The sequence below is a fragment of the Chlorocebus sabaeus genome, chromosome 9 (assembly GCF_047675955.1).
Source record: "Chlorocebus sabaeus isolate Y175 chromosome 9, mChlSab1.0.hap1, whole genome shotgun sequence".
NCBI classification, from domain to species: Eukaryota; Metazoa; Chordata; class Mammalia; order Primates; family Cercopithecidae; genus Chlorocebus; species Chlorocebus sabaeus.
The window spans coordinates 134,466,538-134,492,819 of NC_132912.1; the positions used below are offsets into that span (position 1 = coordinate 134,466,538).

Consider the following 26,282-nt stretch of genomic DNA (forward strand, 5'->3'; position numbering starts at 1 on the left):
AATGGCACGATCTCGGCTCACTGCAACCTCCATTTCCCGGGTTCCAGCAATTCTCCTGCCTTACCCTCCCAAGTAGCTGAGATTACAGGTGCCCACCACCACACCTGGCTAATTTTTTGTGTTTTCAGTAGAGAGAGAGTTTCACCACGTTGGCCAGGCTGGTCTCAAACTCATGACCTCAGGTAATCCACCTGCCTCAGTCTCCCAAAGTGCTGGAATTATAGGCATGAGCCACCATGCCTGGCCTAAATTCAAATTAATTATAATGAAATGAAATCTGAAAATCAGTTCTTCAGCCACACCAGTCACATTGCCAGTGCTCAGCAGCTCTGTGTGTCTGGAGGCTGCTGCACTGGGCAGCAGAGACCTAGAACACTTCATTTTGGTGGGAAGTTCTAGAAGGTTCTATTCACAGAGCTCTCCTGGGGAGTAAAACTCAGATTCTGACCTTTCATCTTGGTGGGAAGTTCTAGAAGGTTCTATCACAGAGCTCTCCTGGGGGTAAAACTCGGATTCTAACCTTTCATCTTGGTGGGAAGTTCTAGTCACAGAACTCTCCTGGGGGTAAAACTCAGATTCTGACCTCAGGGCCCCATTCTCCCAGCCTGGGAATGAAGGTCCTAGACCTGGAGGATTGGTTGTTTCGAGTCTACTTCAAGAATTCCACAATTCTAGCAGCAAGAGGAGACACTTGAGGGGACTCCGCCTTCCTGCCCAGTTGCGGGGTGGACACTTCCCAGATACTCCACAGTTGGGAAGTCAAAAATGAAGCCGCAGTGGTGCTGGTCTCCCAGGAAAATGGAGGGCAGCTTCAGCTGGGCTGGGAAGAATGATATTGTTGGTGAGTAATCTCAGACGACATAAATCCACATCTACTAATAAAATCTCCAGCATCATCTATGTAAGGCAGAGTTGACTTTTCACCTCCTAAAGCCTTCATAATTGCTCCTATTTTTATGCCAGAATGTTATCTCTGTTGAAATGTTGGGATTTTTGCATCCTAGTAAAAGTGTTAATAAGCTGTATTTAAGACCTTATTTGCAATTATGTTGAGCCAACTAAATAAAACAAGACTGACTTTCACCCCATTTAAGGGGTAAAATTGAACTGCTGCTATTTTAACAAATATTTTAAAAATCAGAGCTGATGAACATGTTAACGATGTCTAAAATAAGTGTATTTAATTTGTGATGATAAACGTATGAGGCCATCACCCACCAATCCTTTGTTGAAGGGGTGGGGAGGACACAGGAACGGGGGGCAGGCAACAAAGTGCCTTTGGCAGGGCCGGGCTGCGGGGCCTTCCCACACGCCTGTCCGTGGTTTCCACTCATCTGAGAGGCAGAGTTTCCAAAGCACCGCCTTCCCCTTGAGTCAGCACATGTCCAGCAGAGGCGAGTTCAGAGGAGCTCTGTGGGAGTCCTTGGGTCCCCAGGACCTGTCTTGCCAAATACTTTCCACAGCTCAATTCACCAACAATATCACCTTTCTTCCCCCGAAGTGTCACATGCTGTCATCTTTAAAAGGTAAAAATGAGCCCAAAGACTAAAATCCAAATCAATTCCCAGGCAAAAGCTTCAAAACCTTCGGATAGTCATGTCTTGAATAAACAGCAGAAGTTGGTTTAGATCAAAAGGTCTGAGTGACTGAAGCTGACGTCACCCACCAGCCTGGGGGGAGGGAGGGGCCAGGCAGGGACAAGCCTGCCCAGGACCAGGTCCCCTCACGCTCGCCTACTGGGATCACACCAGGGGACAGAGCCTGGAAACTGAGGCTCTCCAATCGGAGCAACTCATCCAAGATCTCCCACGGAGTAACTACGGGGCCCGACGGCCAAGTTGGGCAGGACGACACCTGCCCCAGGGCTGCCGGGGCTTTCCCCAGCGAGTGAACTTGCTGCACCAGGGATCTGGAATGTGGCCTGGACCCACCAGCCACACAAAGAAAATGTCCTACAAATTTGATTAACTCTTTTGTAACGCAGATATTTCACTATGTATAATATACTTACTCATTTTAATATAGAAGACAATGTTTCCGTGAGTCCTCGTGGAGGAAGATCAGTGCTCCGGGAAGATGCATGTTTTCATGCAGATACATGGTGTATACATTGTGTGCTTCTGTGACTCGGCGGTGAGGGAAGCGATCGGCAATCTGGCCTGAGGCTGGATTACAGACGGGAGCTCCGCCCAGCAGATGGAGAGTTGGCGAAAGACACACATTTTCTTTTCCTGGCATTAGCTTCTTATCAGCCTAGATCACATGATTAGGGATGAGGCAAGGAGACTTCCAACGCGAGAGACGCTTACTCACACGCCTTCCCGTGAAGCTCACTGCCCGCAAGTCACAGGGTGTGGCCCGGGGCCCAGAGCATCCAACTCGTGGAATCACACGTCCTTCATGGCAAACTAGTGACAATAAACAACATGTACCATTCTAGACCAGCATTCAAGTCCTCAAATATCCTGCAAATGCACCCAAATTACTCTTTTACTGTTATTTATATTATTTATGGAGTCTCGTTTTTTCAAGTAAATTATTCTCTGCTTGACTCTGATATATTAGTTTGAAATGACAAGTATTAAAATAGTGAACACAAAATGAGCTCCCAGATAAAGGAAAATGAATCTTCAGTGCTAGTGATAGAAGTTCCTAGAACCCTGTTTGAAAATCTGTGTACTTAGAATATCAGGTGACTGAGAGACGCAGTGAAGTGTAATGAGTCACACTCCGTGCTCCTCGGCATTGTCTTTGTGGCAGGAACTCTGTGAGGTTACACAGCCCCGAGGGGTCTCAAGTGTCTACAGCATGGGGCGCCCACTGTTCTCAGCTGCAGATTTCAGACACCCTCACAGGCTGAGTCCAACCAAGAGGGAATCGGGAGGCTGGGCCCAGGGTCCATGCAGGGCCTGCCCTTGAGTCCTATAAAGGTTTTCTGACCAGCTGGGTGTACCAAGCCACAGAGGGTTCTGGGAAGTCCTCCTGGGGACTGGAGGTCGGAACTGAGTTCATCAGTCTATAACCAGAAGAATCAGAAATCCCTGCTGTCTCGGACCAGTGGAGTCTCACCATGACCGGGAGCTACCAGACAAGAAGGAGAGGAGAACATGGAGTCTTCCCAGCTCTGGAATTAACAGCAGGGTATTAACCCCGACTTCAATGTAGAAGCCTTTAGTCCCAGCCAGGGACGCAGTTCAGAGGCCCCGTTCCCAGCAGCCGGAGTCCACGGCAAACCTTAAGCAGGCCCGGGGGTCTCTGTGGTCCCTGAAGGCAGAGACAATGGCAATCAGTGGGAGCCTTGGTCGCACCCCAACTCAACTCACCTGAGGCTTACATAGGGGGTCCTCTGTGAACAAGCACCCCCATGGTGTGCACCCTCAGAGAAGTGGAGGCCCACCCTGGCCCTCCAGGAGACACAGGGCTGCGTGCTGTGTCTTGGGACATAATTCCGGTCCCTTCCCTTTTGTTTCCCAGGTAATGTCTTCCCAGGAAGTCCTTCTCGCCTCCTCCACCCCACCCTCAAAATGCCAGGAGCCTGGGTGGGTTTCTGAATCCACCACGGTTGCTTTTGCTGCCACCAGGTGCCACTGCTGTGGACAAGTTCCCCCCAAGGACCGGGGTCCCCGCAGGTCCTCAGCGGCACCCACCCCTGGACTCTGGGCTTAGTGCATCCTTGCTTCATGCTATGGCCACAACCACCGCCCCAAACACCCCATGCATCAGGGAGGCCTCACGGGGCCCAGTTGTCACCACACCTGCTGAACCCGCCTCCTACTCAGCCAGACCCCGGGCTCTCCCTTCCCTCAAGCACCCTGTGATGTCCCCGGGTCCCGCCCTGCCTGGGATCTAAGTCAGGGTCCTCCTAATCCAACAGAGGAGTTGCCCGAATGCTGGGCCTCACAAGGAAAGGATCTCTAACTGGATCCCATCCTCCAGAAGTTCCCAGGCTGTCACGCCCTCCCGGGGACCTCAGGGAGGCAGCCCCGGTCCGTGATTCCACGAAAGCAAAGAACCTGCTGCTGACCCCCCGGAGCTGCACGTCCACTCTCACTAACCACACAGGGGAGAGGCCCCGGCTCGTCTTCACACTGCACTCGGAGCAGGCAGGACCCAGGCGGCCCAGGCTTGGCAGCTCCCTCTCAGAACAACCCCAGGTGGCGGTGGCTAGGGGCCCGGCTCCAGGTTCCACCCCTGCTAGGGAGCTGTTTCCTGAGTGAACAGTGGTACCAGGCATGACGGGCGTTGGGGGAACGCAGGCAACGCAGCAACCCTGGACGCTGGCTTTGGAAGGGGTGGACTCTGCTCCTAGGTGCTCTGGGGACGCCCCCATTCCTGGGTCGTAGCAGCACTGAGCAGAGGCCCTAGGCACTGGAGCTAGTTCTGGCCACTTCCCCTCCACAGCCTGGCATGTCCGCACCTGCACCCTGCAACCAATCCCTGCAGGAACCCCTTCAAAGTCAGCGGATGCCTCAGGCTGTGATTCTCCTCAGTAGGGGACCCCCATAAACAAGGAGGCCTGTTTCTACAGGCAGAGCTTCCTGGAGATTTGGGATTCAGAGCAGACATTAATTCTACTTTTTTTTCTTGAGACAGTCTTACTCTGTCACCCAGGCTGGAGTGCAGTGGTGCAATCTCAGCTCACTGCAATCTCCACCTCCCAGGTTCAAGCGATTCTCCTGCCTCAGCCTCCAGAGTAGCTGGGACTACAGGCACATGCTGCCATGCCCGGCTAATTTTTTGTATTTTAGTAGAGACGGGATTTCACCGTGTTGCCCTGGCTGGTCACCGGCTCCTGAGCTCAGGCCATCCACCAGCCTTGGTCTCCCAAAGTGCTGGGATTATAGGCAAGAGCCACCATGCCTGGCCAACATGAATTCTTTAATTCAATAAGCATGTCTCTGGTCTACCCCAGAGCTCGGTGGGAATTCCTGGGAGGCCAGGAAGGACAGGCTGAGGCCAAGGACAAGGTGCTCAGGCCAGGCCCAGTGCCATGCAGGGACACCTCAGAGGCTCTGACCAATTCCACCAGGAGAAAGCAGAGTGGCCCAGCCACACCCACCCCAGAAGGAAAATGCCTCATCGTGGAAGGTCTTGTCTGGCTTCCTCAGTATCTCTTTCCTCTGTGCTAGAAAATGGCTTTGTTTCCCTCAGGGTGCTGGAACAGGACCCCATGCAACTTCTTCCAGGAAACTGGCCCATGTGGCCGCTCTGGGAAGCCCTCATTCCTGCATCCTGACACCTGCTCTTCCAAGGGGAAGATTCCACGGAAACAAACTCCTACCCCCCACCTGAGACCCCTCCACCCTTAGACTCCATTCTGGAGGGCTGGAGCTTTGAGAGGCATCTCCACACTCACCCAGCCAGTGCTTCCCTGGCTGGGGGTGGGGGCGGGTCAGGGTTTGGGGGGCAGCCCCCGAGGAGGTGCGCACTCACCTCCTGGCTGCTTCCTGGGACGCTCGGCAATGCTACGCATGCCCAGCCCTGCTCCAGAAATGCAAAGTTGAGGGACCCGTGGAAAGGGTGGAGGTGTCCTTGTAACCAGCAGCACATCTGCAATTGCACCCACGATCTGGCAAACCTACTTCTTTTCTCTTAATGTTACTGGCCCGATTTGGTGACGTCAATAAGCAAAGCTCTAAACTCAACATCACAAAACCTTTTTGAAGACTGAATCGCAACAGAATCTCCCACACTTTCTTCCTCAGAACTCGAGTGGAAACCAGATTAATATTCAAAATGAAATAGTCATGGAATATTTTAATAGCATTTCTCAGAGACCCGAACTTTGTTCCCCAGTGGCCAACCCAGGAGGAAGATTTTGTGTCCAAACTTAGGAGAAATGAGCTTTTTTTTTTTCCTACCTGTTTCTTATAAGGTGAATGAAATGGGCTTTTTCTTTGTTTGTTTTTTCTCTTTCTTTCAGAGAATGACAGGAAAATGCCTCAGTTTCCTCCTCTCTAAAACAATGAAAGTTAAAAGGTGATGACAGATGAAAAAGGTGGAGGAGAATGAGGAGGAGCTCGAGGAGGAGGGGGGAGTAGTCTTGGGAAACAGAACCTGAAAGTTGTGATAAATTTCAGCAATGCTATGTCTCGCTTCAGATGTCCTCCTGCGTGTTTTGCAGACAACTTAGCGGAAGTCCAGCGAAAAGTGAAGTTGCCTTTAAAGATCCGGCTCCCAATCCTTTCAAACGAGGTACGAGAGCGCCACCCCGCGACAAGTCCCTGTCATCGCTGTTGCTTGCGTTTGCTTTCTGAGCCCCTCCTCTGATCTGGTGCGTCTGCCTCCTCCTGCCAGGAGCATCCCAGGAAGGAGCCAGGAAGCGAGAATGCACCTCCCCAGGGGCTGCCGGCCAAGCCCTGAGCCCTGCCCTCCCTCCCCAGCCAGGGAAGCACCGGCTGGGCGAGTGTGAAGGTGCCACTCAAGCTCCAGCCCTCCAGAATGGAGTCTAAGGGTGGAGGGGTTTCAGCTGGGGCGGGTGGGGGCGGGAGTTTGTTTCCATGGGAACTTCCCCTTGGAAGAGGCAGGTGCCAGGATCTCCTGGTCAGGGAGGATGTTTGCCTTCGGAATGGGTCCCAAGTCTAAATTTTGTAGGCCTTGTCTACACAACCTGCCAAAGAGTGTTTTTGCCCCGCCTGCCCCTCCCCAGAGGATATGGCAGTGGCGCTGAGGGGCCTGGGTCCTCCCCTCCAACTGGATCTGAAGGAAAAGTGAGCCACAGGCCAGTGCCCCCCAACACCTTCAGCTGCTTCTGCCTCAAGGGGGATGCTGCCCTCTGTTTCTGCACAGTTTGTGTTTGGGGGCAGGCCCAGGCCCATGACGGGTGCAGGGCTTTGTCTCCCATTGGGTGGCTGTGGGTGGCCCTGTTCCAGGCCATCAGCAGAACCCTTGGAGCCCCAGCCCCAGCCTCAATCCCAATCCTCTGGGTGTGGGAGGGTGGACATGCCCAGGCATTAGGGCACAGTCCCCAGGAACCACACAGGGCCTGAAGGGGCTTCCACCTGGACCCAGGCTTCTCCATCCCCTCCCTTGCAGGGAGGCTGGCATCCTGGACACAGGGTCAGGGGTCGAGCTCAGGCTCTCCTGGTGGCTGGAGGAGACCCCACAGTCCCTGCCTCCCCTCCACAGGCCCCACTGCCCACTTCTCTCTTCTTAGCTCTTCCTGTCTTTCAAGGCAGCCTTCTTGTCTCTTGAGGCCTAGAGAGGGAGGGGACCACTAACCAATTCCCTGCCAATGGTCTCTGCAGGCCCCATCCCATTCCCCACCCAGCTGGTCCGCCCACCCTCGCCTGGAGGCCAGGATCGGAGGGGAAGAAAGAGAAGCACCTTCTCCTGCTCAGACTCAGGTTTCAGACTCCAGGCCTTGCTTGCCACAAATTAGCCATGTGACTTTGGGAAGTTACTTCCTCCTGGTATGCCTCAGTTTGCTCATCTGTAAGACGGGATAGATAATAGGCGGCCACGTCCCACCAGGTCGCTGCACCCCCACCAGGAGTGTCACTGGGACTCTGCCTAGGTCCCACCTTCCTTTGTCTCCTGAGACCCCCAGGTAGGCACAGGACTCCCTGGGAGCGGGGGCGGTGATCCTGAATCCTGGCCAAACACACTAACTGCCCCTCGAAGGTGCCAATAAGGTATTGAAGGAAGCCTCAGCAGGGATTACAGCACCCGGCATATAAAACCTCGTTCTTCAAATCTGCTTTAGGAAAACAACTTTTCCTTTTAAAAAGGCTGATTAAATCCAAAGGTGCCACTTCAGTGGTCTGACAATTTTCCAGACTGAAGAAAGGCTGGAGTGGCTGAGGGGACTGGAACATGGGAGGCTCTGACAGTGAGGAGACCAGCAGGCAAGGGGAGGACAGAGGCCTAGGTGCTGCGGGAGACACACAAGAGGGGCCCAGGGGAGTGGGAGCTGGTGGGTCTGCCTGGAGGGAGGAGGGGCCTATCCTGGAGCAAAGAGGAAAGGGGAATCTACAGGCAGCCCATGGAGAAAGAGGCTCCCTGAAACATGTTTCCACTGTCAATTCTGGAAAATAACTTTCTAAATAGGTTTTTTAAGAAAAGAACTTCTTATAGTAACTTAGTAAACTTTCTTTTTTTTTTTTTTTTTTTTTTTTTTGTGAGAGAGTCTCGCTCTGTCACCCAGGCTGGAGTGCAGTGATGTGATCTCGGCTCACTGCAGCCTCTGGCTCCTGGGTTCAAGCGATTCTCATGCCTCAGCCTCCCAAGTAGTTGAGATTACAGGCACCTGCCTTCACACATGGCCAATTTTTGTATTTTTGGTAGTGATGGGGTTTCACCATGTTGGCCAGGCTGGTTTTGAACTCCTGACATCAGGGGATCTGTCCGCCTCCGCCTCCCAAAGTGCTGGGATTACAGGCGTGGGCCACCATGCCCGGCCGTAGTAACTTAGTAAACTTTTTACATAATGGAGCTTCCCCAAATAGATAAGGAACACCTACAAAGAATCTACAGTTAACATTAGATGGTGAGAAACTGGATGCTTTTCTTCTAAGACCAGAAAGAAGGCAAGGATGTCCCCTCTGGCCACTCCTATTCAATGCCATACAGGAAGTCATAGCTAGTGCAGTAAGACAAGAAGAGGAAATAACATGTGTATAGATTCGGAAAGAAGAAACAAAACTATTCACAGATGGCATGATTTTCTATGTAGGAAATCTCAAAGAATCACCCCCAAAAATCCTAGAATTAATAAGTGATTATAGCAAGACTACAGGATACAAGGCTAATATACAAAAGTCCATTTCTTTACTCTATAGTAGTCATTGGACAATTGGAATTTGAGATTAAAAACACAACACTATTTATATAACCTCCAAGAAAATGAAATACTTAGGTATAAATCCAACAAAATATGTATAAGACCTATACGAAGAAAACAACAAAACTCTAATGAAAGAAATCAAAGAGCTAAATAAATAGAGAGATCCTCTATGTTCATGGATAGGAAGACTCGATATTGTCAAGATGCCAGTTCTCCCCAACTTTATCTATAGATTCAATGCACTCCCCATCAAAATCCCATTGAGTTATTTCGTGGATACTGACAAACTGATTTTAAAGTTTATTCAGAAAGGCAAAGACCCAAAATAGCCTACACAATATTAAAGGAGAACAGAGTCAGAGGACTGACACGACCCAACTCCAAGTCTTGTTATAAAGTGACAGTAATGAAGACAGTGTAGTATTGGCTAAAGAACAAGCAAATAAGTCAACATTGTAAAATAGCACAGAAATCGACCCACATAAATGTCAACTGATCTTTGACAAAAGCACACCGGCAAATACAATAGCACAGAGACGATCTTTTCAACAAACACTGCTGGAACAGCTGCATATCCCATGGGAAAAAAAAAAATCAGTCTAGACATAGATCCTCTACACTTCACAAAATTTACTCAAAGTAGACCAAAATGTAGAATGCAAAATGAACAGTTCCAGAATATGCCATAGAGAAAATGTATGTGACCTTGGGTTTGGTTTTCAGATACAACCCCAAATTGAGGTTTGATTTCATTAAAATTTCAAACCTCTGCTCTATAAAAGATGCTGTTAAGTAAATGAAAAGACAAGCCACAGACTGGGAGAAAATATTTTCAAAACACACCTCTCATAAACGGCTTGTATCCAAAATACGCAGAGAAGTCCAGCAAAACTAGGTTGGAGGGTGTCTCAGTTTCCCACGGCTGCTGTAACAAGCTGCCATCAATTTTACAACTTAAGACAACAGAAATTTATTCTCTCACAGTTCTGGAGGCCAGACGTCCAAAACCAGGTTCACGGGGCTGAAATCAAGGTGTCAGCAGGGCTGTGCCTCCTCAGGAGGCTTTCTTTCCTCCTCCCGCGGCAGGGGCTGCCGGCAGTGGTTGGCTTTCGGCCACATCACTCTGCTCTCCCCACCATCTTCACACCGCCTCCTCCCCTGAGTGTGTCAAGTCTCCACCCGCCTCTCTCTAATTAGGATGCATGTGGTGACATTTAGGGCCTGCCAGGATAATCCAGGATGATCTCACCATCCCAAGACTCTTAATCACGCTACAAAACCCTTTTTCCAAGTAAGGTCACATTCACAGGTTCCGAGAATCACGACGGGGACTGATCTGTGGAAGGCGTGATTGACCCACTACGTGAGCATTAGAAAGGGTTCTCTTGGCTGGGCACAGTGGCTCACACCTGTAATCCCAACACTTTGGGGGGCCGGGGTGGATGGATCACCTGAGGTCGGGAGTTCAAGACCAGCCTGACCCACATGGAGAAACCCCATCTCTACTAAAAATACAAAATTAGCCAGGCGTGGTGGCGTATGCCTGTAATCCCAGCTACTTGAGAGACTGAGGCAGGAGAACCGCTTGAACCCAGGAGGTGGAGGTTGCAGTGAGCCAAGATCATGCCATTGCACTCCAGCCTGGGCAACAAGAGCGAAACTCCGTCCCCAGAAAAAAAAAAAAAAGAGTGCTCACCGAGGAAAAGACAGCACATCCAGACCCACAGGGAGAGCTGGGGACTGAGGAGAGAGCGCCCCGCTTGGTGGGCAGACACTTTGGGGAAGGGCAGGATCCGTTTTTCATTCGGCACCATTCCTCGCAGACACTTCTTGAGAGGCTACAGCAAAGATTTTCAGCAGTTTTCATTCCTTTTGGGTGTCAGCCCATCTTTCTCTGCATTTCTTCTAAGCGCAAGGTGGAGCTCAGAGAGACGCCGGGAGGATGAGGAGGCACAGGCAAACCTCGGGGCCTCGTGGGCTCGGTTCCAGACCGCCGCAACACAGTGGCGATCACAACAAATACAGCCACACACACGTTTTGGTTTCCTAGTGCATGTCAAATGTATGTTTGCACTGCACTGTGGCCTGATAAATGTGTGATAGCATTATGTCCAAAGAATGTACATACCTTCATTTTGAAATATTTATTGCAAAAATACACTAATGAAGTGAGCACAGGCTCTTGGGAAAATGGTGCCTATGGACCTGTCCAGTGTGGTATGCCGGAAACCAACGTGTGAAAAATGCAAAACAGTGAACCTCGATAAGAGGAGGGGAAGGAGGTGGGGCTGCATGTGGAAAACTTTCGTCGGAAGAGTCACCAACAATGAGGTGGATGCAGGCAGCTCCAGCCAGGAGGCTGGTCTGCAGGGAGGGCCGGGATGTGGGTGGGACCTGGCCGGGACTGTTGGATAGGTCCATGTGGCCAAAACTCTGGAGGCAGGTGCGGTCGGGCCCAGGGGCTGACCCGGGGTACTGATGGGTGGGGGCTGCATGGGTCCACTGGAGAGATCCCACACCCCTTCTTCTGGCCTCAGGCGTGGGCATGGGGTGAGGGAGTGGCCCAGGCAGGCCCCAGAGCATCCCAGGCTGAGATGCAGATGACCAAAGTGTAGGCCTCCCCCACACAGGCAGAGTCCTGGAAGCCAAGGTCTCCACTCCAGGCCCACAAGGTCCTCACTCCAGGCCCGCGAGGTCCTCCCCACTACTGCCACCATCGCTGTCCTCTATCGTGGGGGTTCCGGCACTCTCCGGCCCCACTGGCTGAGCTGATTCCACCCCTGCCTGGGCTCAGGGGCATTTCTCACTCTGACGCCTCTCTCTGCTTCCCTCTGACCTCCCACCGTCAACTTTGCCTGGAGCCAGGAAACAGCTCCAGGCAACACTGGGCTTTATGTCTCGACAGCCCCATGACCCAAATCCTCCCCTACCAGGTCCCGCCAGAAATCCTGGGAAGAGCGCAGATCAGGCTGACCTGGGTTCTGCCCACGAGTGGCCCAGCTAGTGTGCAGTGAGCTCCTATCACTCGGGGGTACTAGTGACAGGGAGAGGGTGTGCGGGAGAGGAGAAGGCCATCACCTCCCTCCCCTCTGAGGCAGCAGAGGGCAAGGACCAGGAGGCCTCTGGCCAATCAGCTTTCCCTGGAAGTGCAGCCCTGCCCCACACTCGCTCCCTGAGGCTGCTCACATGCCCTGGGAGGCCACACTGGGTCCGGGCTTCTCTTCTCCCCCTTGAGCCCTGCTCTGGTGGAGCAGAGGCCGGTTCTGCCTGGGCAACTTTGCAGCCACTTTCTAAAGCACTGGGAAGCTTTCCGGCTACAGGGTGCGGGGAATCATCCTGAGACTAAGGGACCAGGGATGCTCGCCCCATATCAAACATCACCTCCTCCACACCATGCTCTGAGCCCTGGGCTTAGAACTGGAGACCACCATGGTAGGAGGGGGTCTCCACCCTCACAGAGCTTCACATCGACCAGAGAACAGAGAAATCGATGCCCCACACCCGGACATCGTGGTGTAGCAGGAGGAGCACAGACAAAACCCCTCAGACACTGGGTTAAAGAAGGAAGTGGCTTTATTCAGCCAGGAGAGTCAGCCGACTTGCATCTCAAGAACCGAGCTCCAGAAGAAAGAGTTCCTGGCCCTTTTAAGGGCTTACAACTCTAAGGGGCCTGCGTGACAGGGTCGTGATAGGTTAAGCAAGCATGGGGTACAGACTAGGTAGGGGTAAGCAAGGCAAGCATTCTCCACAGCATTGTCTGTGATCTATAGACAGCACAAGCGATTTAGGGTTGGAGTTCATCTTTAATCTTCAGGCCTGGCCAGTGGCACTGATCAGTCTGTTATTTTTCAGTTTTACTTCCTCCTTTTCTTTGGAGACAGGAGACAGTAAGAGAAATGGCCTCTCTCCTCAGTGGGAAGAATTGTTGCTGTAAGATACAGCAGGCTTCCTCCACATCCAGCCCAGCCCAAGGCTGGTGGGAGAGAGGCCCGTTCCTATGGAGTGGGTGCAAGGCTGCTCCCCGAGGTGGCTGCACACCAGGTACCACACTCACCAAGTACCATGCATACCAAGTACCAGGCAAACCAAGTACCATGCTTACCAAGTACCAAGCTCACCAAGTGCCATGCACACCAAGTACCAAACACAGCAAGTAGTAAGCACACCAAGTACCACACACACCAAGTACCACACTCGCCAAATACCATGCATACCAAGTACCATGCTCACCAAGTACTATGCACACCAAGTACCACACTCACAAAGTACTATGCACACCAAGTACCATGCTCACCAAGTACCACACTCACAAAGTACCATGCTCACCAAGTACCATGCACACCAAGTATCACCCATACCAAGTACCACATTCACAAAACACCATGCACACCAAGTACCAAACACAGCAAGTAGTAAGCACACCAAGTACCACACACACCAAGTACCACACTCACAAAACACCATGCACACCAAGTACCATGCTCACCATGTACTATGCAACCAAGTACCATGCTCACCAAGTACCAGGCATACAAAGTATCACACTCACCAAATACCATGCACATCAAGTATCATGTTCACCAAGTCCTCTGCACACCAAGTACCAGGCTCAACAAGTACCACACTCACCAAGTGCCATGCATGCCAAGTACCAGGCTCAGCAACTACCATGCACACCAAGTACCATGCTCACCAAGTAATATGCAACCAAGCACCACACTCACCAAGTACCATACTCACCAAGTACCAGGCCTACAAAATATCACACTCACCAAATATCATGCACATCAAGTATCATGCTCACCAAGTACTCTGCACATCAGGTACCAGGCTCACTAAGTACCACACTCACCAAGTACCATGCATGCCAAGTACCAGGCTCAGCAAGTACCATGCACACCAAGTACCATGCTCACCAAATACCATACTCACCAAGCACCATGCACACCAAGTACCACATGGGCTACATCTGTCTGGCCTGACGACAGGAAGAATGAGGGCTCCCTGCAGCCCACTTCCTGGAGCATTCCCTGAGGCTGGAAGGCAGTGAGCTGGCCATGCCCGGCATGGTGAGTGGCCCAAAACCTGCAGCCATGCCACATGGACCCTGCTAGAAATGGCCAAGATGGCCTGCGAAGTCAGTGTGGGGCTGGAGGGCCCAGCCAGGATCCTGCTCCCCATCCCCCGCTAACCCCTGACAGCCCCAGACACTGTGCAGAGTTGCAGGGGTGCCCACTCATATCTCCCTGACTGCCTCCTTCCAGGGCACACTCATCCCGGGGGCAGGCAGCTGTGTGGTTGGCACATTGGCACCAGCCCGCACCTTTGAGTGTTGTGGTGTGTGTGAGTGTGTGTGTGTGCACACGTGCAGTGTGTGGTGGGGAGTGCGATGTGTGCCATGTATGTGTGTAGTGTGTGTGTATATGTCTAGTTTTCAGTATGTGTGGTGTGTGTATGTGGGAGGGCTGTGATGTGTGGTGTGTGTATGTGCTGTGTGTGATGTGTGGTGTGCATGTGTGTGTGATGTGTGTGTGTGGTGCATGTGTAGTGTGTATGGTGGGTTTTTTGTGTGTGTGGTTTTGTGGTGTATGTGTTTGTGTTTTGTGTGTGGTTTTGTGCTGTGTGTGTGTCATGTGGTGTGTGTGGTGTGTGTGTGGTATGTATGTGGTGTGTGGTGCATGTGGTGTGTCCTTGTGTGGTGTGTGTTGAGTGTATGTGGTTGTGCTTTTGTGTGTGTGAGGTTTTGTGTGTATGTGTGGTTGTGTTTTGCATATGGTTTTGTGGTGTGTAGTGTGTGTGTGGTTCTGTGGTGTGTGGTGTGTGTGGTGTGTGTGTGGTTTTGTGGTGTATATGGCATGTGTGTTGTGTGGTGTGTGTGTGGTTTTGTGGTGTGTGTGGCGTGTGTGTGTTGTGTGGTGTGTGTGGTTTTGCAGTATGTGTGGCGTGTGTGTGTTGTGTGGGGTGTGTGTGGTTTTGTGGTGTGTGTGGTGTGTCCACACTCACCTGGCTATGATGTACCTGCTGGGTTCCCTGTCCCTTCCCCGGTTCACCCATGTCTCTCCTACTGAACGCCCAGTTTCTTCAGAGCCTTCTCCAAGGCTTCTGCTTTCTCCATGAGGAAGGGGTGTGGCAAACACTGGGCTCCTGGACCAGGGGCACGTACCCCAGGGGCACGTACCCCAGGAGCACTCACCCCAGGGCCACTCACCTCAGGAGCGTTGACCCAGGGGAACTCATCCTGGGAATGCTCACCCCAGAGGCACCCACCCTAGGAGATCTCACTCCAGGGATACTCACCCCAAAAGAACTCACCCCAGAAAACTCACCCCAGGGCACTTACCTTAGGAAACAGTGATCCTGGCAGACAAGGGGTCAGGCAGTGCCACTGGCTTCCTAAGGAGAAGGCCAAAGGGACAGAAGAATTCTTTGTGAACCCTGCCAGGAGAGGCACTGGCCACTTGCTGGGGGGCACAGACACCTGCTGGGGGAACAGACACCTGCTGGGGGGGGACACAGACACCTGCTGGGGGGGACACAGACACCTGCTGGGGGGACACAGACACCTGCTCAGGGGCAGAGACACCTGCTGGGGGGACACAGACACCTGCTGGGGGGGGACACAGACACCTGCTGGGGGGACACAGACACCTGCTGGGGGGACACAGACACCTGCTGGGGGGGGACACAGACACCTGCTGGGGGGGGACACAGACACCTGCTGGGGGGACACAGACACCTGCTGGGGGGACACAGATACCTGCTGGGGAGGACGCAGACACCTGCTGGGGGGACACAGACACCTGCTGGGGGGGGGGGGACAGACACCTGCTGGGGAGGACACAGACACCTGCTGGGGGGACACAGACACCTGCTGGGGGGGGGACACAGACACCTGCTGGGGAGTACAGAAACCTGCTGCAACCCACGCCAGAGCCAGGGTTTCCGGACTTGGTGTCTCCACAGCAGGCGCCCGCGCCCCACATTCAGGCAGCCTCCGCTCCCTATCCTAAGTGCCTGGGTGTCCACAGGGTCAGCACGGGCAGGAGTGCGGGCCTCGGCCCGGGTGCGCTTTCCATTCCGGAGGTCGTTTGTAGGAACAGGGTGATGCCGCCTCCCGCTGGGGCGGAACCTGCCAGGCTGAAAGGAAGGTCTGCGCTGAGCGGCTGCTCAGGCTCGGCCAGCAGGGGGCAGCAGAGGGCAGCCGCGCCCTGGCTGGGAGACGCCCGGGCCGGAGGGTCGTGGTCTGCAGGGTGTGTATCTGCAGGCCTGGGCTCAGCTGGCGGGATCGCGGGTCTGCAGGGTTTCTCGGGTTGTTTGTACTTTGACAGTAAGAGCTGGGCCCAGAAAATGATTTCCTAGCTCTGCAAAGATTCACAGTAAGAGCATTTCACAGGTAGGCAGCACGTCACCAATGTTCGGAGAGCTTTCATTTATCTTCTTTTGGCCTCGTAACTCTTTATGGCAGGCAGGTCGGCAGAGCAAGAACTGTGACTTTTCAAGGATGAGCAAACAAACCCGGAGAGCCTGGAAATGCACGAGGAGTCCATGGATTAAAGCTGGGCTGGGAATACCGTGACTCAGAATCCCAGTGCCCCAGCCCCAGCCCCAGCCTGGCCAGGAGGGTGGTGGCCCTGCCCCACCCAGCTCCACCCAGCTCTCTGTCCACCTGCTTCTGGTGGGCCGTCTGGGGCTGATGCATCTCCAGTTCTACTCCCATCCGCCGCGGTTCCAAGGTGCCAGGGTCTTGGTCTTACACCCCCAGGCTCATGGACACTCGCTGAGACTTATTTTTAGAACTCGGAGGACTTGAAGTGCTCCCTGAACCAGCATGTGTGGGTCAGCTTGGAAAGGGCACATTCTAGAATTTCTTGTTTTCAGTTGGTTTTTATAATGCCTTTTGTTTGAATGTATTGATGGAAGACTCAGTAACGGGCCCCTGAGAATGAGTCACCCCTCTTAATGGTGTCCTGCCCTGACGGTGGCACTTCTCAGGAGATTACCCACTCAGCAAACAGCAAAGTGCTGAGCCCCATGATGGTTTCCCAGGGAGAAGGCAGATCCGAGCCGGTGACGGGAGAAGGAAAGAGACAAAGGCCCACGCTACGTCTTCTGGGAGCGGAGGAGCCTTTCTGGAGCAAGCAGAAAGTCATCTTATCAATCAACTTGGCACTTCCTCCCACGAGAAAGTGAGAAGATTCACATTGTTAAGGAGGCTTTGATGTACAAAGATCTTGTTTCATTGTACAGGATTTTTAAGTTACTCAGATAAATAGGGGAAGGCTTGACATTTATTGTGCATAATTTAAATTCAAATAGGCTCCCAGAGAAGGGGAATTACCAGACACTCTGAATAGAGTCTGTGCCTTCCATTCTGTGCCGTCTGCTGATATTTGGGCTCGGAACTGCCTTGGAGCTGCCCTGATTTTTATAATCTAGAGAACAAAACCATATTTTGGAATACCATGAAGCTGGTATTTTTATTTTTGAAATGAAGTTATCCCCACCTGTGAATTATTTCTAAAAACAACAACAACAACAACAACAAGAAACCTCTTAGGCTGGGCGCCATGACTCATGCCTGTATTCCCAGCACTTTGGAAGGCCGAGGTGGGCCGAGGTGGGCCGAGGTGGGCAGATCACTTGAGGGCAGGAGTTTAAGCCCAGCCTGGGTAACATGGTGAGACCCGTCTCTACTAACAGGACAAAAATTAGCCGGGTGTGGTGGCACATGCCTGTAATCCCAGCTATTCAGGAGACTGAGACACAAGAACCGCTTGATCCCGGGAGGCAGAGGTTGCAGTGAGCGAAGATCGTGCCACTGCTCTCCAGCCTGGGCAACAGGGCCAGACTCTGTCTCAAAAATAAATAAATAAATAAATAAATAAATAAATAAATAAATAAATAAATAAAATGAATCATAGACCTAATTGCTTCTTGGCCTTTTGGCTGTGATAAGTGTAAAATAGATCATAGACCTGTGTGTAAAATGCAAAACTATAAAACTCCCCCAAGATTACACAGAAGAATATGTCAGTGATTTCTGATTTGGAGATGAATTTTTAGATACAACGCCAAAGGCATAATCCACACACAAAAAAATATGATAAGTTGGACTTCATTAGAATTAAATATTTCTGCTCCACGAAAGACAATGTTAAGAGAATGAAAAGACAAGCCACGTACTAGAAAAGAACTTGCAAAACACATACCACATTGCCCAGGCTGGTCTCAAACTCCTGGGATCAAGCAATCCTCCTGCCTCAGCTTCCCAAAGTGCTGGGACTACAGGTGTGAACCACCATGCTCAGCCGTGAAATGGTTTTATATGATACTATAATGGTGAATACATGACATGATGCATTTGTGAAAACTCATGAAACCATACAACACCAAGAGTCGCCCCTAATGTACACTATGAACTTTAGTTAACGACAAGATATCAATAACAGCACTTCATCAATTGTAGTAAATGTCAATAATTACTAGTTACACTAGTACGAAACATGACTAATAGCAGAATTTGTATGTGTGTGTAGAGGAAGGGAGTATATGGAAACTCTCTGTACCATCTGCTCAATTTTCTGTAAACCTAAAGCTTCTCTAGAAAATAAAGTCTATTAATTTTAAAAAGCAATTAGGAGCCAGACACGGTGGTGCACACCTGTAGTCCGAGCTACTTGGGAGGCTGAGGCAGGAGGATCAGTTGAGGCCAGGAGTTCAAGGCTGCAGTAAGCTATGATCATCCCACTGCACTTTAGCTGGGGTGACAGAGCAAGACTCCATCTCTAAAACAAAATAAAAATCATTATCTGAAAAATTAAAAAGCAATCAGGGTATCATCTCGGTTTAAAAAATGTCAACAACCTTTACCCTAGATTCATACTAGTATATTCACAATTCTGAGATCCACATGTGGGTTCCCTTGCCTGGAGTAACTAAAATCCCAGACGTGCTCTAAGATCCTGTCAACTCCGTCTTGGGAAAAGCACCGAAGTCATCACTGCCTTCTCCTTTGTTTGAGGCCACATGAGTAAATCTCTAACGGTGGGATGACTGTACTGCAAGGCTCACGGATGCACGGAGCAGGGTGAATGCAGGTCTTCCCATTCTTTCTGCAGCCATCCATGGGGTCACTGTGCCCCTGTATCACTCCCACACTCCCTACCAGGCCCAGGACACTTGGGGAGGCCTCAGGGAGCAGGTGCTAAAGTGGCCTCCCCACTAAACAAAGCAAGTGTGCTGGTAAGACACACACCCAGTGCGTTTGCCTTTCTCAGTCTGCAAACATCAGGCGACAAGCATGGCACCATTCTACAACTTGGTTCAGGGTTCATATCAGGCCCGGGCTCTGTCAAATCTGTGTAAACGCACTGGTTTGAGGTCCCCGTCCCTCTTTCTCTCTGTTGGTGTCTCGCAGGGGAGGACTCTGGCTCTCCGTTAGCAAGCGTCCACACTGGTGTCTCTCAGACCCACAACTACCCTCCCAACCCTCGGCCAACACCCTTCTTCACCCTCTGGTGGGGGTCCCTCATGGTGACCACAAGACCTCTTCAGGGCCTACACACTCGCACACATACACAGAGACACACAGAGAGACAGACACAGAGACGGACACACGAAGAGACAGAGACACACACACGCAGAGACAGAGACACAGAGACAGACACACACAGACACACACCCAGAGACAGACACACAGAGAGACAGACACAGAGATATACACACAGACACACACACAGACACACACACAGAGATACACACAGACACAGAGACAGAGACACAGAGACACACACACAGACAGATACGCACAGAGACAGACAGAGAGATAGACACACACAGAGACAGAGACATAGAGACAGACATACACACAGACACACACACAGACACAGACACAGAGACAGACACACACAGAGATATACACACAGACACACACACAGAGACAAACACAAAGAGAGACATACACACACACAGAAACAGAGACACACAGAGACAGAGACACAGAGACACACACACACACAGATACGCACAGAGAGACACAGAGATAGACACACACAGAGACAGACACACAGAGACAGATACACACAGAGACACACACAGAGATATACGCACAGACACACACACAGAGACAAACACACAGAGAGACATACACACACACACAGAAACAGAGACACACAGAGACATACACACAGAGAGACACACAGACACAGAGAGACACACAGACACACAGGCAGACTCACACAGAGACAGAGACACACACAGACACACACACAGTAGACACACAGAGACACACTCACAGAGATAGACACACACAGAGACAGATACCCTCACAGAGACAGGCACACGCCCCAGCAGAGACACACATGGACACAGACACACACAGGCATGCTGAGTTCAGTCCTCACCCATACAGGGGAGCAGGAGCTCCTCTACGCCCTTCGGGGACACTCTCGGGCGACTTGGTGCCCTGCATCTGCATCCCCTTCCTGAGGAGAGCCCAAGGCCTCTGCTGAGGCCACTGCTCCAAGGGTCCTAAAGAGGCTGCTTGGCCCCCAGCCCCCATATTCTCCAACTTCCCTGGGGATGCATATTCCTTGTCTGTGGCTGCTCTAGCTAGTGACCAAAATTTAGTGGCTTAAAACAGCACAAAGTTCTCGTACGATTCTGCAGGTCAAAAATCTCAAAGCAGCCTCACGGGGCTGAAATCAGGGCTGGTGCCTCCTGGAGGATCCAGGGGAGCCGCCAGCCCTCGCCTCTCCCACCGTGAGGCCGCCTGCTTCCTCGCCGTGACCAGCCCGCCTGCCTCTGCTTCTGAGTCACCTCTCCTCACTCTCCAGCCCTCCTGCCCGCTCTGCGATTCCCCCAGGCCCCCCGGTCTCCCGGGATCCTTCACTCAATCACATCGGCACAGTCCCTGCTCCAGAGGCTGCAGTCACAGGTCCTAGGGGTTAGGACGTGGATGTCCTTCTGGGGCCGTTTTCCAGCTGACCACAGGTGCCAGTGTCCCCAGCCCCGCAGGGTGCGACACTTGTGGCAGGCTGGCTTCTCCTCCGAGGCCCCCCTCTAGCTGTCCTCTCAGACGTCTGCTCAGACATCCAATCCAGAGACTCAGGGACAGGCAGCTGGCACACGGGGCAAGGAGCCTTCCACATTTTTCTGTCTTACACCTGTACTTCAGCTCTCAGTCTTAAATTGAACAGTGAAGCCTTTGAGAGTGTGTCCCCTACTTCCGTTCGGAGGGCCACGCCTAGAAGAAAAGGAGCTGCTCTACCCAATGGGAGAAGTCCAGGGAAAGATAAGGGGACAGGGTTCGGTTCCCCACAAATCTAGTCCCCTCCAGCTACCTGGGAAAGGACCTGAGGAATACATGCCTCTGCCTCTGCCTTTGCAAGGTGAGCTCCAAGGGCCACGCTGCCAGGCACTCTGGGCTTAACCTTCTGCATAGAAGACAAGAACACCAAATTCTGGGAAGGTGGGAGTCCTTCGTAGTGACTGGGCTTAGAGGGAAGCTGGGAACCCGAGAGAAGGCCTTCGTAGAAACTGTCGGGAGGCTGCTCCAAGGGCAACCGGGAGAAATCCGAGGGGAGAGAGCAGAGCCTACGGCAGCCACGCATGTGGAGAAGACGACTGGAAATCCTTGAAAGAGAGAGCTATTGGGAGGAAGGGCTAAGGAGTTCACACGACATGCTCCCCTGGCCAATCTGCAAAAGTCAAGGACGGTGGGTCAGGAGCGGCCCCTCCAGCCACGGCACAGGATCCACTGTGTGTTCCCCGCAGCACCAGTGAAGGAATCAGCCACAGAAGCTGAGTGGAAAATCCCGCCCCACAGCCATCCTCTTGTCCCCAAGCACGACGATCCCAGGAGGTGGTGACCAGAGGGCTCAGCTTCCAGGTCACTGCATGAGGGTGTCCTTCTTGCCAGGCAGGGCCAGTGCTGAGGCTCCCCCTGTGGCCTCCCTGCACCATAGAGTGTGGAGTCTGGAGCATAAAAGCCCCTGCACTGCTCCATGTTTAATAATACCCAGACTTGAGGTTATGAGCCCCAGCCTCAACGTTAGAACTTACCTGAAGCTGGGCTTCAATTCTTGGTAATTGTGAAGCCTTAAGCAAATTATTTAATCCCTCTGAGCTTCAGTTTCATCATCTGAAAAAACAGGATGACAATACTCAGCTCATAGAGCTTATTAAGCATTAAATGAGATGCATGCGAAGTGTTCAATGCTGTTCTGGACACTTGGGCTGTGTCCACGGTGCCGCTAAGAGCAGGTCGATCCCTCTTCATACCTGCACCTGCCAGCTGCTCAGATGGTGGCCCCTGCTGAATAAAAGCAGGGGCAATTAGTAGTGGACAGTTCATACCCGGCTATGGTGTCAGCATGTCAACATGGATCGATGATTGAACCAGACACCACGGCTCAAAGATAGCGGGGACGGCAAGATGAGTGAGTATACGAAAGCGCATGTATTTCTGCACGTACACACACTTGCTTTCTTTCCCTGCCAAAGCACATTACCGAAATCTTAACGGCTTACAACACCTATTTATTCTCTCGTGGTTCCCTAGGTCAGAAGGCCGGGCAGTTTGCCTGGCTGGTCTTCTGCTTAGGGTGGCGGGAGCCTGAAATCAAGGTGACAGCAGGGCCGCGCCCCTTTCCGGAGGCTCTCGAAGTGAATCTCCTTCCAGACTCTTCCAGGCTGTTGTCTGAATGCTGTTGGTTTGGTCAGATTCCCGTCTTCATGCCGGCTCTCAGTCAGGGGCTAGTCTTGGCTCCCGGAGGCAGCCCAGGTTCACGCTCACGCCTTCCACGCACCCCTCCAGCACCTGCAGGCCAGGTCCCTCGTGTGCTCTGACGCGCTCTGACTCTCCTTTCTGCTGCATTTCTGACTGCGGCCGGAGAAAGTGCTCTGCTTTGAAACGTTCACAGGATTAGATTGGGCCCGCGAGGATGATCCAGGATAATCTGCCGAGGTTAAATCCTGGAACTTTAAGCCCATCTGCAAAGTGCCTTTAGCCACGCAATATGACATAGCCACAGGCTGGCTCTGGGGATTGGGGCATGGACGTTCGGAGGGTCATCATTCTGCGGACCACGCACATGCACACATCTCTCTTGTTCCTGGAACCCTGATGTTCTCTCCACCGCATTCAATTCAGCATGTAGAGATTTGTTGTTGTTGTTGTTTGAAACAAGGAAGGAGTGCAGAGGAAGAGAGGGGATAGGCAAATGCCCCCAGGCCAAAGAAGAAAGGCCCAGGAGACAGGAGAAGGTGACTGTGGGGTTTTCCTTCTCAATTCACAACGCAGGGCTAGTCACAGCCTTCCGTCCATCACTCTCTTCCCACCTCCCTTTCTTTTTTCTGTTCCTTCATTTCTTCCCACCTTTCTTCCCTTCCTTCAGCATGTGACAAAAATATGAGGATCAGATCCTTTCTGGCAGGAGGAAAGAAGAATGATGGGATGACGTCTAACGCCTTGTCGGGCTCCAGCAGTATGAGGCAGCCACGTATCAAAAGTCAGAGACACAAACCAGCACGTGCCCCTCTTTCCACAGAGTCTCGGTGTGGGTCCTCCTGCCGCTGCTTTCCAGCCAGCCCACAGGCCAGGCAGACAGGGTGCCTCCTCCTCCTATTAGCAAAACTTCTAAATGTGGTTTATTTTTCACAGAAAGATTGCACATCCTACCAATAGGCTACATCTATGATAACACTGAGATTGCTATTAAGTCTGAACTTAAAAATAATAAACATTTGGCATTTTTGAATAATATTTAGTAGTTGAAATCTAAATAAATCAAAATTATTTCAGTCTGGGTGTGGTGACTCATGCCTGTAATCCCAGCACTTTGGGAGGCCGAGGCAGATGGATCACTTGAGATCAGGAGTTCAAGACTAGCCTGGTCAACATGGTAAAACCCCATCTCTAATAAAAATACAAAAATTAGCCAGGCGTGGTGACACACACCTGTAATCCCAGCTGCTCAGGAGACTGAGCAGGAGAATCCCTTGAACCCAGGAGGCAGATTTGGCAGTGAGCCAAGATTGCACCACTGCACTCCAGCTTGGGTGACAGAGCAAGACTTTGTCTCAAAAAAATAAAAGTAAAGGCCAGGCCAGTGGCTCACGCCTATAATCCCAGCACTTTGGGAGGCTGAGAAGGGTGGATCACGAGGTCAGGAGACAGAGACCATCCTGGCCAACATGGTAAAATCCTGTCTCTACTAAAAATACAAAAAATAGCTGAGCGTGGTGGCACGCACCTGTAGTTCCCAGCTACTCCAGAGGTTGAGGCAGGAGAACTGCTTAAACCAGGGAGTCGGAGGTTGCAGTGAGCCGAGATTGCGCCATTGCACTCCAGCCTGGTGACAGAGTGAGACTCCGTCAGAAAAAAAGGAAGAAAGAAAATTAAATAAAAAATATTTTTAAATAAAGGTATTTGGGGGAAGTGTGATTTGCAGACTTTTAAGATATAAATTCCTTTATAGACTTGGAGAAAATGTATGGTAAGTTAGACTTTAAAACAATCCATTTGAGCTCTTTCCTTTCGCTGCTGCAGCCGCAGCCATGAGTATGCTCAGGCTTCAGAAGAGGCTCGCTGCTCGTGTCCTCCGCTGTGGAAAGGAGACCAATGAACTCGTCAATGCCAACTCCTGTCAGCAGATCCGGAAGCTGATCAAAGATGGGCTGATCATCCACAAGCCAGTGACTGTCCATTCCTGGCTCAAGGCCGGAAAAGCACCTTGGCCCGCCAGAAGGGCAGGCCCATAGGCATTGGTAAGCAAAAGGGTACAGCCAATGCCCGAATGCCAAGACGGTTACGTGGATGAGGAGAATGAGGATCAGGAGCGCTGGCTGCTCAGGAGACACCAGGAATTGAGGAAGACTGAACACCATGTGGTTCACAGCCCGTACCTGAAGGAGCAGGGGAATGTGTTCACAAACAAGCGGATTCTCATGGAACACAGCCACAGGCTGATGGCAGACAAGGCCCACAAGAAGCTCCCGGCTGACCAGGCTGAGGCCCGCAGGTCTAAGACCAAGGAAGCATGCGAGTGCCGTGAAGAGCACCTGCAGGCCAAGAAGGAGGAGATCTTCATGATTTTGTCCAAGGAGGAAGACACCGAGCAATAAAAACTCCCCCTTTGTCTGTACATACTGGCCTCTGTGATTACATAGATCAGCCATTAAAATAAAACAATCCTTTTAAAAAACATCCATTTTATGGAGGTATCATTCACGTGCAATAAAATGGGTCCACTTTAAGTTTCTGGTTCAATGAGTCTTGACAACCATTCACACTGTGTCACAGCTGCTGCCCTCAGAACACAGAACACTTCCACCGACCCAGGGAGTTCCTTCCCGCTCTCTCCTGTCAATCCCCCCACCCTCGTGCCTCACGCCCTTTTTCTTTGTTTTTTGAGATGGAGTCTTGCTCTGTCACCCAGGCTGGAGTGCAGTGACGCGATTGCGGCTCACTGCAACCTCCGCCTCCCGAGTTCAAGCGATTCTCCTGCCTCAGCCGCCTGAATAGCTGGGATTACAGGCGTGCACCACCACGCCTGGCTGATTTTTGTATTTTTAGTAGAGACAGGGTTTCACCATGTTGGCCAGGCTGGTCTCAAACTCCTGACCTCGTGATCCACCCACCTCAGCCTCCCAAAGTGCAGGGATTACAGGCGCAAGCCACTGCACCAGGCCCCACGCCATTTTTTAAATCCCTATAGAGCAGTTTCGCCTGTTCTTGAACTTCAGGATTCTTCAGAGAAACCGTGTATGGAATGAGCTTTATTTTCAGGAACTTGCTCACACGATTGTGGAGGCTGACGAGTCCAAAAACAGAGAGTCCACAGGGTGAGCAGAGCAGGCCAGCAGGCGAGAAGCTCAGGCAAGGGCTGATGCAGGAGGCTGGAGGCAGAATTTGTTCTCCAAGAAACCTCAGTATTTGTTCTGAAGGCCTTTGATTAACTGGATGATGCTCATTCAAATTATCAAGGGTAATCTTCTTTTCTCAAAGTCAACTGACTGTGGGTGTTAACCACATCCACAAAACACCCTTGTGGCAATACTTAGTTTAGTTTTGATGAAATAACTAGAAACTATACCCTCGCTACGTTGACACATGAGACTAAGTACGGTAAAACGAAGGGGCGCATGCAGCTTGCACGCCTCCGTGTCCGGTTCCTTTCATTTTCATAATATTTCGGGGACTCATTTGGGACTGCTGTTTGTATCAGTAGTAGCTCATGCCTTTTTGTTACTGAATAGTACTGCCTTCTATGATGACAACAGGCTAGATTCTAGTACACACCAGGCGTTTTCAATTCAGCTGTGACATCTGAAGAAGAATTTTAAAAAATAAAATTGCTGTCAATACTCAGAAACTTGTAAACACCAATTAGAATCCCAACACAAAAATTCATTGAGCTATTATTAGGTTGGCACAAAAGTAATTGTGGTTTAGCCAAATATTTTAAGTTTTTAGCATCATCAGAAGAATAGTTAA

General features: G+C 51.5%; 1 pseudogene; it reads left to right on the forward strand.

Moving 5' to 3' along the window:
* Positions 1–24,280: 24,280 nt before the first annotated feature.
* LOC103216724 (large ribosomal subunit protein eL19-like) lies at positions 24,281–25,230 on the forward strand (annotated as a pseudogene).
* The last annotated feature ends 1,052 nt before the right edge of the window (positions 25,231–26,282 follow it).